Raw genomic sequence first — 14920 nt, forward strand, 5'->3', positions numbered from 1 at the left:
ATTTCTGGGGAGCTCCCCTAATGCGCCGCTTAATTGCCATCGGATTGGTGGCGGGTTCGCGGGTTGCGGCGCGGAGATGATGAGGAATTGAGGATGATCGGCTGGGTGGGCCCGCGGAGCAGTGGGCGTGGACCGGACCGCGGTCGTCGCGTAATATAAACAACGGCAGGAAGCGTGACCGGAATTTGGGTGCGGGGGCGTGGGGCCGGGTGGCCGTGTGTCAGTGCGCGCGCCAGGGGCAGAGACGAAAGGACAGCTGGCGATGATCGCGCTCGCACTCGCACTTGTTGGCTCTTGCTACTAGCTGCGCTTGAGCTGTCGAGCAGAGGAGAGGCCAGCGTGAGCTCAAGCATCATTGCACCTTTTATTCGAGAAATGGAGTAGTAATACAATGTAGATTCGAAAATCCATACCTAATATTTCTGCGATGCTCAATCCACGATGTTCCTTTACCAATTTTGGTGATTTCGGGTCTCCTATGCGCTAGACGTTGTTGGTGAGCTTGCATTGCAACGTGCTTGTGGATCCATTTCGAGCAGAGTTTGTACACCCACCTTCCACCCGGTGATCAGAACCAAACACACCAAGGGACCAAGACATAGTGGTTGGGTGAATTGCTCGTCAACTTGGCTCAACTAGAAGGTGGGATCTTATGCCATCTCCAATGACGACCCGCAAATTTCATTTCGCATCCATCCATGGATACGGATACGGGAGGCTGTCATCCAACCCTAGCCGCATACATTTAAAAAAATCAACATACCGGATGTAATTCATGCAAATATGGCCAGATTTCATATAAACATGACGGATTTCATACAAACCGGATGAAAACATTTACATTTTGGACATATTTTAACAAGAAAGATAAAACTATGTGCACGTACGGTCGCGCGGAGCTCCACTACCATGACACGGATACACTAGTCTACGGCCGGGCGCGGTGGATCCTTATGTCTTCCTCATGTTCCGCGGCCCGCTCATCAGAATGTCAGGAGTCCAGGAGGTATATGCTTCAGCGTAAAGGACGGCTCGCTTCCCCACCGCTCATCGGAGTGGATCCGCCGGTTGATGCTTCAGCCGGAGGGAAAGGGGGGTGCCTCCGCTTTCGTGGAGCCCAGACGGGGGCCGACAACGGTCTGCACTGAAGAACCGGGCAAGACACCGGTTGTGTACGCCGGCATCACCTTAGCGGTGGCCTTCCTAGAACCCTTTCTTTATAGTTAAGTAATGATGTTTGGTATAGCAGCCTTTCCGAGCGAGTCTCTGGGATCTTGCCCGGTTCACCATTACTGTCACCACGTCGTCGTTTTGGCGGAATTCTTCTACTACCTCGACGTCTTGCTGGATCAAGAAGGCGAGGGACGTCACCAAGTTGAACGTGTGCAGAACGCGGAGGTGTCGTGCGTTTGGTACTTGATCGATTGAAGCGCGAAGAAGTTCGACTACATCAACCGCGTTGTGAAACGCTTCCGCTTACGGTCTACGAGGATACGTAGACACACTCTCCCCCTCGTTGATATGTGTCTCCACGGATAGATCATTGCGTGTGCGTAGAATTTTTTTTGTTTTCCATGCAACTATTCCCAACATTTGGGTGGGCAAGAGCGGTAAGAAGATGGCTTGGGAGCGATCCGGACTCCTGGAAAGCCCTTTCACATTTGTCTTCGGATTACGGGAGAAAGGATGTTCGGACCGCGCCTCGAACTGATACAGAACCGCGTTGGATGGCTTTTAAGGTCCGGACAGCACAATCCAAATGGGTGCGGAAGGTTTAAGGGTCGAGTTGGAGATGCCCTTAGTGACTTCAAGGTTAAGTGTCTAAGCCTCTGTAAGAAGATGTAGGGACACGTGAACGACTTGATCTTGTGGATACATTGTAGTGTCCTCTATCGCTGACTTCTTTTCTTTTGGCGAAAAGAGGGATCTAGAAGGACCCCAAAGCTGCATTATAATTAAACTAGTAAAATTGCACGTGCAATGCACGTAATCACTCTTTAATACTCCATGATCAAAGTCTCGTTTTCATGTGTCAAAATAGACCATCTTTGTATTGCCACTCCTGCCGAATTTTTTTTGTCATCGTGTTCCTAGCCTCATAGGTAGAATGATTGTCACTATCACACTTGTTGAAGTAAAACCTCTTACACTGGTCCTTCTACAGTTCAACCCACGCAAGGCATGCGATGCATAGCGGGAACACTTGGCATCACCCGACGAATCACATTGCTTGTATCGAAATACTAATAAGAATTATTGAGCTTGTCTGAAAAGACTTCTTCAATGCACATCGAAGAGCTTTACCTGAGATGTTGGTTCCTCATGACATTCATATACTACTATATAACAATGCAGTGTATGTGTGACGAAAGCATAATAACGAGAGAATAGATTGTTCTATTCTCACTTACATAGTTAACATCAATTTACGAAACATACCGTATGTAATTCTCTCGGTGCTTCAAACATGATGTGTAAAAACGAACTGTACACAGAACACATCTATTCTAATATGATGGAAGCTTCTCCATGTCATTTGACATGAAAAACCTTGTGTGAAGTTACATCAGAAGAGTATAAAACACATCTCTGAAGGAGACAAACTAATGTTTTGCAATGTACGCAAGTACCTAGTTTCATTTGGCATTCAGACATTAATCAACACAAATCACCATGAATCAAACCCGGTAGCTCCTTACTTGATGCATTTGGAAGCAAATCTCATATCAACCTATCTAAATACCTGAAGATTCACAACTTGGCACACCAGTCGCCCAATGATCACACATGCGCCTCAGTTCTTTTGCATCTGAAATATTTCTGAAAGTTGAATCCAAAAATTCTATTAACTGAATTGGGCATAGTCAACTGGGAATAAGCACATAAAGTAACTCAATCCAACTATACTAAACAAACACACATGATAATGAGTTAAAAGATGCACACCTTGAAGACTCTGATCCAATTGAGACTGAGAATTGAATAGCAACCCATTAGTCAGGCAAGCCGTTGCGGGTATCCCGAGAGTCTTCTGAGTCTAAGGTGGCAGTTCAGATAGAGCAGGTAAATTTGGATGCTTGCTCGAGGACTCCTAGCAACTATATGTTTATGGCTATTCATATCAAAACTGAAAGAAATACATCTAGCAAAAATACCACTCAACTGTTAAACCTCATTTTGTCGTTCAAGCTCTAACCTGCTGCTTGTTTCACGCTCATGCAGTCATATCAATTGAATGATGTCTATATGTAAGCATATCATATTATTGACTTGATGTTTAATTCACCACAGTGAGCAAGGAAAGGTGTAAAGAGTTGTACCAATTTTTGATCAATATGGTTAAATCAAGATTATTTCAAAATACCACCGGAGCTAATCAACCAATCATAAAATAGAACATGATGCATAATGAAATTTTCAATGATTACCAGATAATTCAACACAAAAAAACTTGAAAGATAGGTATGGAAAAAAGAGAAAGAGTTCACGAACCTTTAGGGAGACGTGCGTTATTATGGGACAAGCTCCCAACCACGTTGCACCGATCCTGCACCTACTGAGCAGAGAATGAGCAAAAAAGTCAAAATAAAAATCAAAGAATCGACTTTTAGGTAGCTAATAATGTCTCCAATCCATGATGAAAGGTCATACAGTTTGTCAGGTACCGGCAAATAAAAAAGAAGCCCCGATGCATCGGTGAGCTACTCTACGTCAACACACATCAGATCTCCCCCCAGAACTACCTCCAGCTCTGCAAAACAAGGTCAAAAGAAAGAAACTGGGGGAATGACAAGATAACTGATTTGAACATGCAGGGCATTGTTTCCTCATGCGGAGGAACACTAATTCTTGGATGTGGTAACAAACTGCATCTCATCTGATAAGAAGGGAATACATCTATGTATGGGCTAACTCAACAAGCAAACATTAGTCAACGGGGAGCACCATGAGAAAAGTAAAATCTAACTAAAGTAGTTGGTCTTCCTCTTACGTTGATATTTTTTCAGATCTTCATTAGGCCATTAGCTCGAACAGCTGCTGGTATCCTTGAAAGATAAATAAGAACATAAGATTCAAAGAAATATAATAGATCCATATAGATCACTAACCCAGGAACTTGTCTGGCGTTTGCGCGGCCATGACAAGGTACCGAGTCTTGTAGGACCGCTTATGTTTCTTTCTCGTCGACGGCCAGGCGTACGCGGTGGAGGAGGGAGCGACAGCCGGTTCTTGGGGGACACCCTATTCGCGCCGACACAGACGGGTGGCCAGCGCGGGTAGGTGGGCTTGAACTGTATGCGGTACCGGACGCGCCCACCCAACAGCGGTGTGCCGGCCTCAGCTCCCGCCGTGCCCCGCTGGCTCTGCTTCTCCTTGGCGCGATTGGCCCGGAGTGGCATCTGCTCCGCGGTGGCCTTCCAGGTCCTTGCGATGGGCGTTGCCGCTTTGGGATCTTGGGCGGATCAGTCTTCGCGCAATGATATCCCGGGCGAACTGACTAGCCTAGCCGATCTCCAGCATCATCTCGCCGAGGAGCATTGCCAGCATCGACGTCCTCTCCCATGGGTCGGGCCCTCGCCGCCTCCGATCTTTGTTGTGGTTTGTTAGATAGGAAGGCACTCGGCCATTCGCGTCTCGTGCGGCCTGGGTCGCAGGGTAATTGTTTTGAGCGAGCACCATCAATCACAGCGCACAAATTAAGGAGATTTGATTGCGATCAGTTTCCAATTTTCGTATGGTCGTCGAGATCGCGAACATGGGACGGCAGAATTTTCGTCCGCCCATGAAAAATGCTAAACGCAGTTTTGGCTGAGGGCTAGTGTAATCTTAGCGGTCAGATTAGATTAAGTGATCCTGATCATGAGGCTGTAATTAATCTGTTTTGTTTTGTGTAGCTTAGGTTGGGTGCACTTTTTTTTAAATAAACATGTACTTTATTTATTAGAAATAATTGTTACATCATCAATAAGTAAATGTACAATGTCCCTCACGGCCTCCTCAAACAAGTCAGTAGTAACTGGAAATTTCGCTAGCCTAGCAATTTCATGAGCCACCTTATTTGCTTCCCTATTACAATGTTCAAATCTAACAAGCGGAAAATCACAAGCTATGAAATAGCAATAATCGAACGCTGCCGCCGCTGCTCCCGCCCAATGTCCTCCATTTTCCATTATTTCAATCACCTCCATATTGTCAGAATTAACGACAAGACGATTGCAACCCGCCTTTTGTGCAAGGAATAGGCCGAATCTAAGAGTCAAAGCTTCTACTGTTAATACGTCAGCACACCACTCAACATTAAGCAACATTAAGCTTAACAAAACCCATAGGAGGTCTTGTCCATCCTCCAGTTTCCACCAACAATGAATCTTGCATTATCATCTCCGAGAACAGCTCCAGCTGTGTCCCTAAGTAAATCATGGTCATAAGAGGCATCAACATTAAGCTTAACAAAACCCATAGGAGGTCTTGTCCAACCTCCTGATTTAGTAGTTGCCTTAGGGGAGTGTGCATTAACATAGTTAGCCGTTATAGCCCGGGCACCCATGGAAATTTGGTTTGCATCTTGAAACTTTCCTTCATGAACCAGTATGCGTCTATCCCACCATAAGTACCAGGCTGTAACAGCGATCAGTTCACGTGCTTTTGGAGAACCCGTTATCGCTAATTCTTGTTCTGGCATAAGTAATAAGAATTCCAAAACCGCCTCTCCCACACGATCAGTAGCACAAGCTTTATTGATCACCTCATGTAGTCCTAACTTGCCCCATATCTCTTTTTCCTTTTGACACATGAATAAAACGTGTTTTGTATCTTCTGCCCCCTTCGAGCATGATGGCAATCGGGCGATAGTTTCATGTGCCTATTCGCAAGCGTAACACGGCATGGGAGGGTTCCATGCAAGGTACGCCAGATGAAAATTTTAACCTTTGCCGGACAAGATAATTTCCAAACCTTACCCCAAATAGTATTAGCCTTGATTCTTCCCATACCATCAGCATGTTGCAATTTTGTTCCATGTTGCTTGTTTCATTCCTCCAAATAAGCTGACCCACAGTGAAAACACCATTTTTTGTATAACTCCAAGCAATGAAATCCGACATATTATGCATCGGGAGGGGAATTGCGAGCACCCTTTGAGCATCAGTTGGCCACAACGTTTGATTCACCAAATCTTCATCCCAAGAATTCGTGACTGGATCAATGAGATCAGAAACCCTTGACAGAAGGTGCCCCTTCTCGGAGTAATGACCCTCCTATTCGCACAGTTCGGGATCCATGCATCTCTCCAAATATCAATATTTTGTCCATTTCCAACCCGCCAGATATAACCATTTTTAAGCGAGTTTACTCCCGCCATAATACTTTGGCAAGTAAAAGAGGAGCCCTTTCTTCGTTTGCATTCATTAAATCCCCTTCCGGGAAATATTTAGCCCTCAAGATCGATGCACATAAGGACTCAGGATTATCAATCAGGCGCCATGCCTGTTTGGCTAACAAAGCCAGGTTGAAACAATGTATATCTCTAAAACCCATACCTCCTTGATTTTTTGGTACACACATCTTCCACCATGCCATCCAATGCATTCTCTTCTTGTTGTCCTCGTCACCCCACCAAAATTGCGACATCGCGTCAATAATTCCTTTACAATTTTTTTTAGGAATTTTAAAGACGGACATGGCGTAAGCTGGGATAGCTTGTACAACAGATTTGAGCAATATTTCCTTTCCTCCAACAAATAACAATTTTTCTTTCCATCCACTTATTTTCATGATGATTCGATCGGTCAGGAATTGGAAACAATCACTTTTGTCCATACCCACATTAGCAGGTAAACCCAAATATTTATCATTAAGTGCTTCAGTCATAATATTCATAATTGTACAAATTTGTGCTTTATCTTCCACCTTTGTATTGGGAGTAAAGAAAATACTCGACTTTTCAACACTAACCATTTGCCCCGAGGAGGCACAATATAGATCCAAAACTGATTTCAATGCCTCCGCATTCATAGCATTTGCTTTCATAAGGATCAGAGAATCATCTGCAAAGAGAAGGTTTGAAACCGACGGTGCGTCTCTACTGACCTTTATTCCAGAAATATTTCCATTCTCCTCCGCTTTTGCTAAAAGGGCAGTCAGTCCCTCCGTACATAATAAGAATAAGTATGGAGATAGAGGATCTCCTTGCCTCAATCCTCTAGTGGGTTTAAAACTCTCATTTTCTTCCGTATTAAAACGAACACGGTATTCCACAGAGGATACACATTGCATAATAAGATTTACCCAGTTCTCTTGGAAACCCAGTTTGAGCATAATTTCCTTCAGAAAAGACCACTCTACCCTGTCGTACGCTTTGTGCATGTCCAACTTGATTGCGCATAGGCCCTCTTTACCATTCTTTTTTCTCTTAATTGTATGGAAGCATTCATATGCCACTAGAATATTATCAGTAATCATACGTCTGGGCACAAACGCACTCTGGGTCATGCTAATGATTTCTAAAAGGATTATCTTCAATAGGTTGGGTGCACTTAGCGGTGAATATGTTCGCTTGTTTAATAGTAAAAAATAGAGAAAAGCAGGTACACAACAGATTACAATGGAACCCATAACTAAAAGAAAATAACAAATTAGTCCCTAACTGTTACAAAATGGACCAAAGAACAAAGATGGAAAATGTAATCAGGTCTAAAGCTTTCTTTTCCACCAAAATATCCTCACCGCTGCCGAGGGCAGCACCACTTGGGACAGGAAGACCTTGGAGTTATACCATGTCAAAGACTCCAAGAAGAAGAAATGTTGCCTCCCATTAGGCTCTCCATGGCCAGGAGGAAAATAAATAGCCGCCCTTCAACCAGCAGAAACAATGGCGTGATGAAGCAAGCCGATAGCCAAACGCCGCAACTGGCGCCAAAGCCGCTCCAAAACAGCCACCAGGGTTGTGCTCTATCCCCATTAGGACCTCCATCTCTATCCACTACAAGCTCACCACCACGGCGACTTACGAGGTAAGGCATCTCCAACACGGACCCACAAACCGTCTGCATACATTCGTACCGCGCGGACAGTCTGAATGCACTTTTTCTACAAACCGGAGACAAAGTTAGGGGTGGCCCGTGTCAGACCTCCCTGGCCCACAAAAATGCCCCACTTGCCTCTCCCGCGCTTTTCATCCAACGCCCGTGCCGCTTTCCACCTTGCATTCATGCCGGCCCAGAGCATGCAGTGGCCGGCATTGATGTCGAGCGACGCGACTAGACGTGAAGGCGGCGGGATGGACGCGACCTCTTGTGCGTTGCCGCTTCAATGCGGACACCGACTAAACGACTTTTCCTCAAACATATCCTCAGTGTACAGGGATGCAGATATTCTTAATCAAATAGCATTTGTGGTAAGCTATCACAAAAAAATTGAAAAACATGACCACTATAAATACATGGCACTGAGTCTCAATACAGAAATAGACAAACAATTTTGCCAAAGTTTTCGCAGGTACAACTATGGCCATGATTCAAAGAACAGTCACATACCAAAGTTTTGGTTGAGCAAGTGGGAGCTCAAACAAACACACCCATTATTTCTACGGAATTTGTAACTTCCGAACGTTCGTATGTGTACGATACGTCCGAACGACTGGATCTCGATCGCTCCCGATTCCTTCCTTCTTCAAAATTGTCATCGTGGGAGAGAAAATTTATATTGCCATGACCAGGATTCGAACTCCGGTCTCCTGGAAATGACCCATAGCGGGCTACCAACAGATCACTTGACGTGTTTTTGTCAGTTAAGCGATAGTCAGCATACTTGACCGGATAGAGCCACGTCAGCATATTTAAAACACCATTTTTTTGCCAATTTCCGTGAGATTTTTTTTATTTTTTTTGCGAGAGATTGATTCACAAAATTAATTTCAAGGCATTGTCTTCTTCCATTTGATATTCCGTGCAGCCATCCCACTTAATGCCAATGATTTTTTATTCAACGTAATCTTTTGATTCACTCATTGAGTACTTTTTTTCTCTAAGCATTTTTTCTCACCATGGAACTTATGTACCCCCGTCCTGGTATCTTTGGCACGGGAGGGGGGGGGGGGGGGGGGGAGGGTGCAGGCATGGTAACTCACACATCGTAGACCTGATAACTTATGTGCCTCGGTCCTGTTAACTTTGGCGATGGGGTGATGAAAATATACCCACGGTAACTTTAATGTTAGTAGCACGGTAACTTGCACTTCGCACACTGATAACTTGTGTACCCCGTACCCCGGTCATGGTAATTTTTGGCGACCGGGAGGGGGGGTGATGAAATATACCACCCGGTAACTTTTGCGGGAATAGCATGGTAACCCACACACTACAAACCAGATAACCTATGTACCCTAGTTCTGGGAACTTTGGCGACGGGGTGGAGATGCGGGAGTTGTTGAAACACACCACGATAACTTCTGTGCAAATAACATGTTTTTTTATGTCCCCAAGACTTGATAACTTATGTACACCCCTGAGTAATTTTCACGCGCGGAGCGGGGGGTGATGAAATATACCCATGGTAACTTTAATGTTAATACATGGTAACTCACACATCGTACACCCTGGGTAATTCTCGCAAGCGGGGGCGGCAGGTGATCAAATATCCCCCGGTAATTTTTGTGTGAATAGATGGTAACTCACACATCGCAGATCTGATAACTTATGTAACTTTGGCGCCGAGGGAGAGGGGGCAGGGGTGGTTGATGGAGTATCCCATGGTAACTTTTATGTGAATAACATGGAAACTGACACATCGCATACCTGATAACTTATGCACCTTGGTCCTGATAACTTTGGCATGGGGGGAGGGGAGGGGTTGATCAAATATCCCCCCCCCCCAATAACTTTTGTATGAATAGATGGTAACTCACACATCGTAAACCTGATAACTTATGTACCCCGGTCATGGTAACTTTGGTGACGTTGCAGGGGGATTTGATGAAATATTCTATTAGTAACTTTGGTGTGAAAAGCATGGTAACTCACACATCGTCGACCTGATAACTTACGTACACCGGTCCTGATAACTTTGGCGACAAGGGTAAGAGGTTGATGAAATATCTCCACATACACTCGATAATTTTTGCGTAAATAGCATGGTATTTTACGCGCCACAGATCTGATTATAGGTGGCCAATAGGCTGACCCGGTGTGACGCCCCCGATTCAATCGTACACTAATCATAAACGCAAATGTGTACGATCAAGATCAAGGACTCACGGGAAGATATCACAACACAACTCTAGACACAAATTAAAATAATACAAGCTTTATATTACAAGCCAGAGGGCTCGAATACACAAGAGTCAGCGGAAGCAACAATATCTGAGTACAGACATAGGTTAGAAAAGTTTGCCTTAAGAAGGTTAGCACAAAAGCAACATTGATCGAAAAGGCAAGGCCTCCTGCCTGGGAGCCTCCTAACTACTCCTGGTCGTCGGCGGTCTCCATGTAGTAGCAGGCATCGGCGGTGGCATCTGGCTCCTGGGCTCCGACATCTGGTTGCATCAACCGGAAAGAAGAAGAAAGGGGGAAAAGGGGGAGCAAAGCAACCGTGAGTACTCATCCAAAGTACTCGCAAGCAAGGATCTACACTACATATGCATCGGTATCAATGAAAAGGGTAGTATGTGTGGACTGAACTGCAGAATGCCATAAGAGAAGGGGAAAGCCTAGCCTATCAAAGACTAGCATCTTCTGAAAACCACCATCTTGCAGCAATAGAAGGGAGTGGAGTAGCATAAAGTAAAGTAGTAGAAGTGTTATCAACCTCGGCCAGAGATCCTTTCTCAACTCCCTGCGAGAAAGCAATCCCAGAGCCATACTATCCATTCTCATATCCATGTCTCATCTCAAGTATCCAGTTCTAGTTGTATCGATCGGGAGTTTGTTGTATCGATCGGGAGTTTGTTGTATCGATCAGGATACAACTCCAAGTGTCCGTTACCGTAGGACAGGCTATCGATAGATGTTTTCTTCCCTGCAGGGGTGCACCAACTTACCCACCACGCTCGATTAACTCCGGCCGGACACACTTTCCTGGGTCATGCCCGGCCTCGGCCAAACAATACGCCGCAACCCGACCTAGACTTAATAGACAGGCCAGCACGCCGGACTAAACCTATGCCCCCTGGGGTCATGGGCCATCGCCCCGGGAACTCCTGCACGTTGCGAGGGCGGCCGGTGAGTAGACCTAGCTACCTCCTTCAACAAGGCAGGTGCTTACACAGTCCAACCCGGCGCGCGCCGCTCAGTCGCTGACGTCTATTAAGCTTCGGCTGATGCATACGACACAGAACGCCCATACTATGCCCACGTGATGGTTAGTGTTATCAGGCCAGAGGCCCCTCGGATCAAATATCCAAATCGTAGTGGATTAGGAGCACGCGGTAACAAGCAGAGACGGCAAGGGCTAAGAATGCCCGACCACGCCTCGTAATTATCTCGCGGGCACCCTCCAGGTCAACCCGACTCCTCATCACTCGCAAATATGCTCGCGCGGGTACCCCTCGGGGTCGACTCGCCTTTCCAAGTAACAGTGGTAAAGTTCAAGTATCCGTGTGTCCAAACATCAAGGGGAAAACCCGAGGAATCAGCCCCGGTGAATTCCACTCGATGTAATCATCAAGGTGAACGTAAGAGGAACCACCCCCGAGGTTCACACTTGAGGGGTTGCACGACAGAGTCGTATCGGAAGTGGTTAAGGCGGAATCACCCTCGATGACCACGACCGAATAGCTACACTACAGGGTTAACATCAGAAGTGCTGTAGAGGTCTCACCCTCGGCACTCGATAGTAACCCAGTAGTGTCGAGCAACTAAGGGGTAAGTGATGTGCGGTGCCGGGGCCTGGTCTTCGATCCCATTGATCGGGTCTTCTGATAATCCAACGGGGCAGTCGGGACAAAGTGGGGGGTCTCTGATGGGTCTCTACCCAACCTATACTAAACAGTTTAGGATAAGCAGGTAGGTAACAACAACAGGTTACAATAAACAGACTATGCATCAGAATAGGAGCAATCAATTACAGTAGCAAAATCTAATGCAAGCATGAGAGAATGGAATGGGCGATATCGGGATGATCAAAGGGGGGCTTGCCTGGTTGCTCTGGCAAGGGGGGTCGTCGTTGACGTAGTCGTACTCAGAGGCATCAACGTCGGTCTCGAGGTCTACCGGAGAAGAAGAGGGGGAAGAAACAGTAAATACGGAGCACACAAGGCATCACAAACATAACATGGCAACAAGCGGTGCTAAGGGGTGACCTAACGCGGCAGTAGGTGATACCGACAAAAAGGGGGGGCAACCGGGAAAGTATTCTTGGTGTTTCGTGTTTTCGGACAGATGTACCAGAGGGGGAAAGTTGCGTGTTTGCTATGCTAGGGATGTGTGGTGGACGAACGGGCTGCGTATCCGGATTCGTCTAGCCGTTCTGAGCAACTTTCATGTAGAAAACATTTTCATCCGAATTACGGTTATTTTTCTATGAATTTTCAAAGATTTAAACATTTTTCTGGAATTTAAACTAATGCAAAAATAAAGGCGAAAAGGCTAGGTGCACCGGTGCAGTGCACCCAAGGTTGCACTGTGAGGCTGCCAGGTGGGTCCAGTCAACTGCTGACTCAACAGTTGACTGGTCAAAGGTTGATTGGTCAGCGGGTCCAGGGGGTCCCACCTGTCATAGGTACAACTCTAACTAAAACACTAATTAAACTAACTAATTAGGTGGGGCCTAGTGTCATTGAGTAGTCATCTTAATTAACTACAAAATAATTAATCCATTAATTATTTCTTTTAACTAATATTATTTTATTATACATATCTTTTTGGGAGGCCCCACTTGGCAGGGACACTAGCGGGCCTCTAGCGGCTGTGCTCGCTCGCGCGGCAGAGGCGCGCGGCCATGGCCACGGCCAATAGCGGCCGCGGGCGGGTGGCCGGCGGCGGGCGCGGTCAGGGGGGTGAGGCTGAGGCGAGCTCGGCGGGTGTGGCGGAGCGCGGTCACCGTGGCTCGGCAGCTGGGCGCGCGGAGCACCGCAGCGGGGGCTTCGGCGGCCCCGGCCAGAAGCGGCGGGTAAGGGCGACACGAGGCAAGGGAAGGCGGGAGCGGGCTGCGGGCAAACGCGAGGGGAGGCGCGCGGCACGGGCGGCAGCATGCGGGTGCAGCTGGGCGCGCGCGCGGACGACCTCTGTCGTGGCCGGCGCGCGGGCAGGGTGGCCGAGGGTGCGGGAGCAGGCAGCAGGAGCGGCTAGCGGACGCGGGAGTGGAGTTTGGTCGCGGCGACGACGAGTGCGGGAGCGGCGGCTGGGCTAGCTAGAGGCCACGAATCTAGTAACGGGGAGAGGGGAAATATGCAGGGCCTCACAGTGGAGCTTGGGGAGGGCTCGACGTGGTCGGGGATGGTCGAACGACGACAGATCGAGTGGCGAAGCTCCGGTGGCCGTGGCGAGGAAGACGGTCGCGGGCGTCGTCGTTCACGCGTCTTGGCTCCGATCCAGCGATGAAGACGATGAAGGCGGAAGTTGCGGCTCTCCTGGACATCCTCCGGTGGCACGGAAGCTCGATGGCCACGATGATGGCGATGGCGATGGCGACGGCATCTCGGGCACGTGCGAGGTGGATGGAGCAGAGCGTGGGGAAGAGGGAGAAAAGATCCTGGGAGTCCAGAGCGTCGGTGCTGGTCTTCTTATCCCCTCCAGGCGCCCTGTAGCGACACGATGGCGAGAAGGTGCGGAGGGAACGACGTCCTGGCTCAGGCGTCATGGACAACTGGAGGAGAGAGAGGTTGGGGGCCGACCTGGGAGCGGGCTGGGCCGGCACTGTCGCTGAGCAGGCCTAATTGCACAGTACCTTTAGTCCTTGTCTTTTCCCTTTCCTGCTATAATTCTCAGGCAATGTTTTGCATTTCCTTTTAGTACCAAATGAGTTTTGTTTTGAACAAAACTTGGCACGTAAATCTAACACAATATCTTGATATGGAACAAAAAGGTTTGGGGTCAAAAGGAGTTGTCTGACTCTTTTTTTTTTGAAATTGAAAAGGCCAAAATAATTGATGTTGGACCACTAAATTAATTTCCATGGGAATCTCGGGAATTCAAAGGAGGCTGGTTTCAACATGACAATGATCAGGGAAATTTATAGGATAAGGTGAACATTTTAGTTTTACTGCTCGAAGAAATAATTTATTCGACTTATTTTAAATTTGAAAAAGGCTTTGATTTTTGGACAAGTGGCAAGCTGCATAGTAATCACGATGACATGGTCACCATCAGGGGGAGATTACTGTAGCATGATTCTTGGGGTGTTACAAATCTCCTCCACTACAAGAAATCTCATCCCGAGATTTAAGTGGGGAAGTAAAGAGTAACTTCGGGAGAACTGACCCTTATAGGGTTAATTATCTGGTGAACAATTCAGGGAATGAGGCGGAAGTATCTCTCGAGTTGAAACTTAATAAAACATCGAGAGCAAAGTATGAAGGTACCATGAGAAGTTTTAACGGGCAGGCAATCATTCGATGCCTAATCAAAAGGTGAAAGGGGTTCGACGAAGAGAACCATTTTCCTCCTCATTGAAACGAGGTGGACCAATAGGCAAGGTTCTCGTCCATCGGGGGTTACCGGGATGTCGTCAGCAATAGTAACAGGGCCACACTGACATAGTTGTAAACCGAGGTGTTTCCATAAGCAGGGAATTATTTCTGCTTATAACATATATAGATCACAAGAAAGGTTAAGCAAACCAATGGAAAGGAAAATATGTTTATACACAAGATTTAGGAGTGTATCTTTTCCCAAGGAAAAGTAGAGCATGATATACATGTTAGATCAACAAGTACATCACCATTTGGATAAAGGGGCAAGGGAATTCATGATGTTATCCATACAAC

The 14920-nt window shown here is 46.8% G+C and overlaps 1 pseudogene; it reads right to left on the bottom strand.

Moving 5' to 3' along the window:
• Positions 1–5314: 5314 nt before the first annotated feature.
• On the bottom strand, positions 5315–7491 carry LOC123121073 (uncharacterized; annotated as a pseudogene).
• Positions 7492–14920: the final 7429 nt, after the last annotated feature.

The sequence above is a fragment of the Triticum aestivum genome, chromosome 5D, assembly GCF_018294505.1.
Source record: "Triticum aestivum cultivar Chinese Spring chromosome 5D, IWGSC CS RefSeq v2.1, whole genome shotgun sequence".
Lineage (NCBI taxonomy): Eukaryota > Viridiplantae > Streptophyta > Magnoliopsida > Poales > Poaceae > Triticum > Triticum aestivum.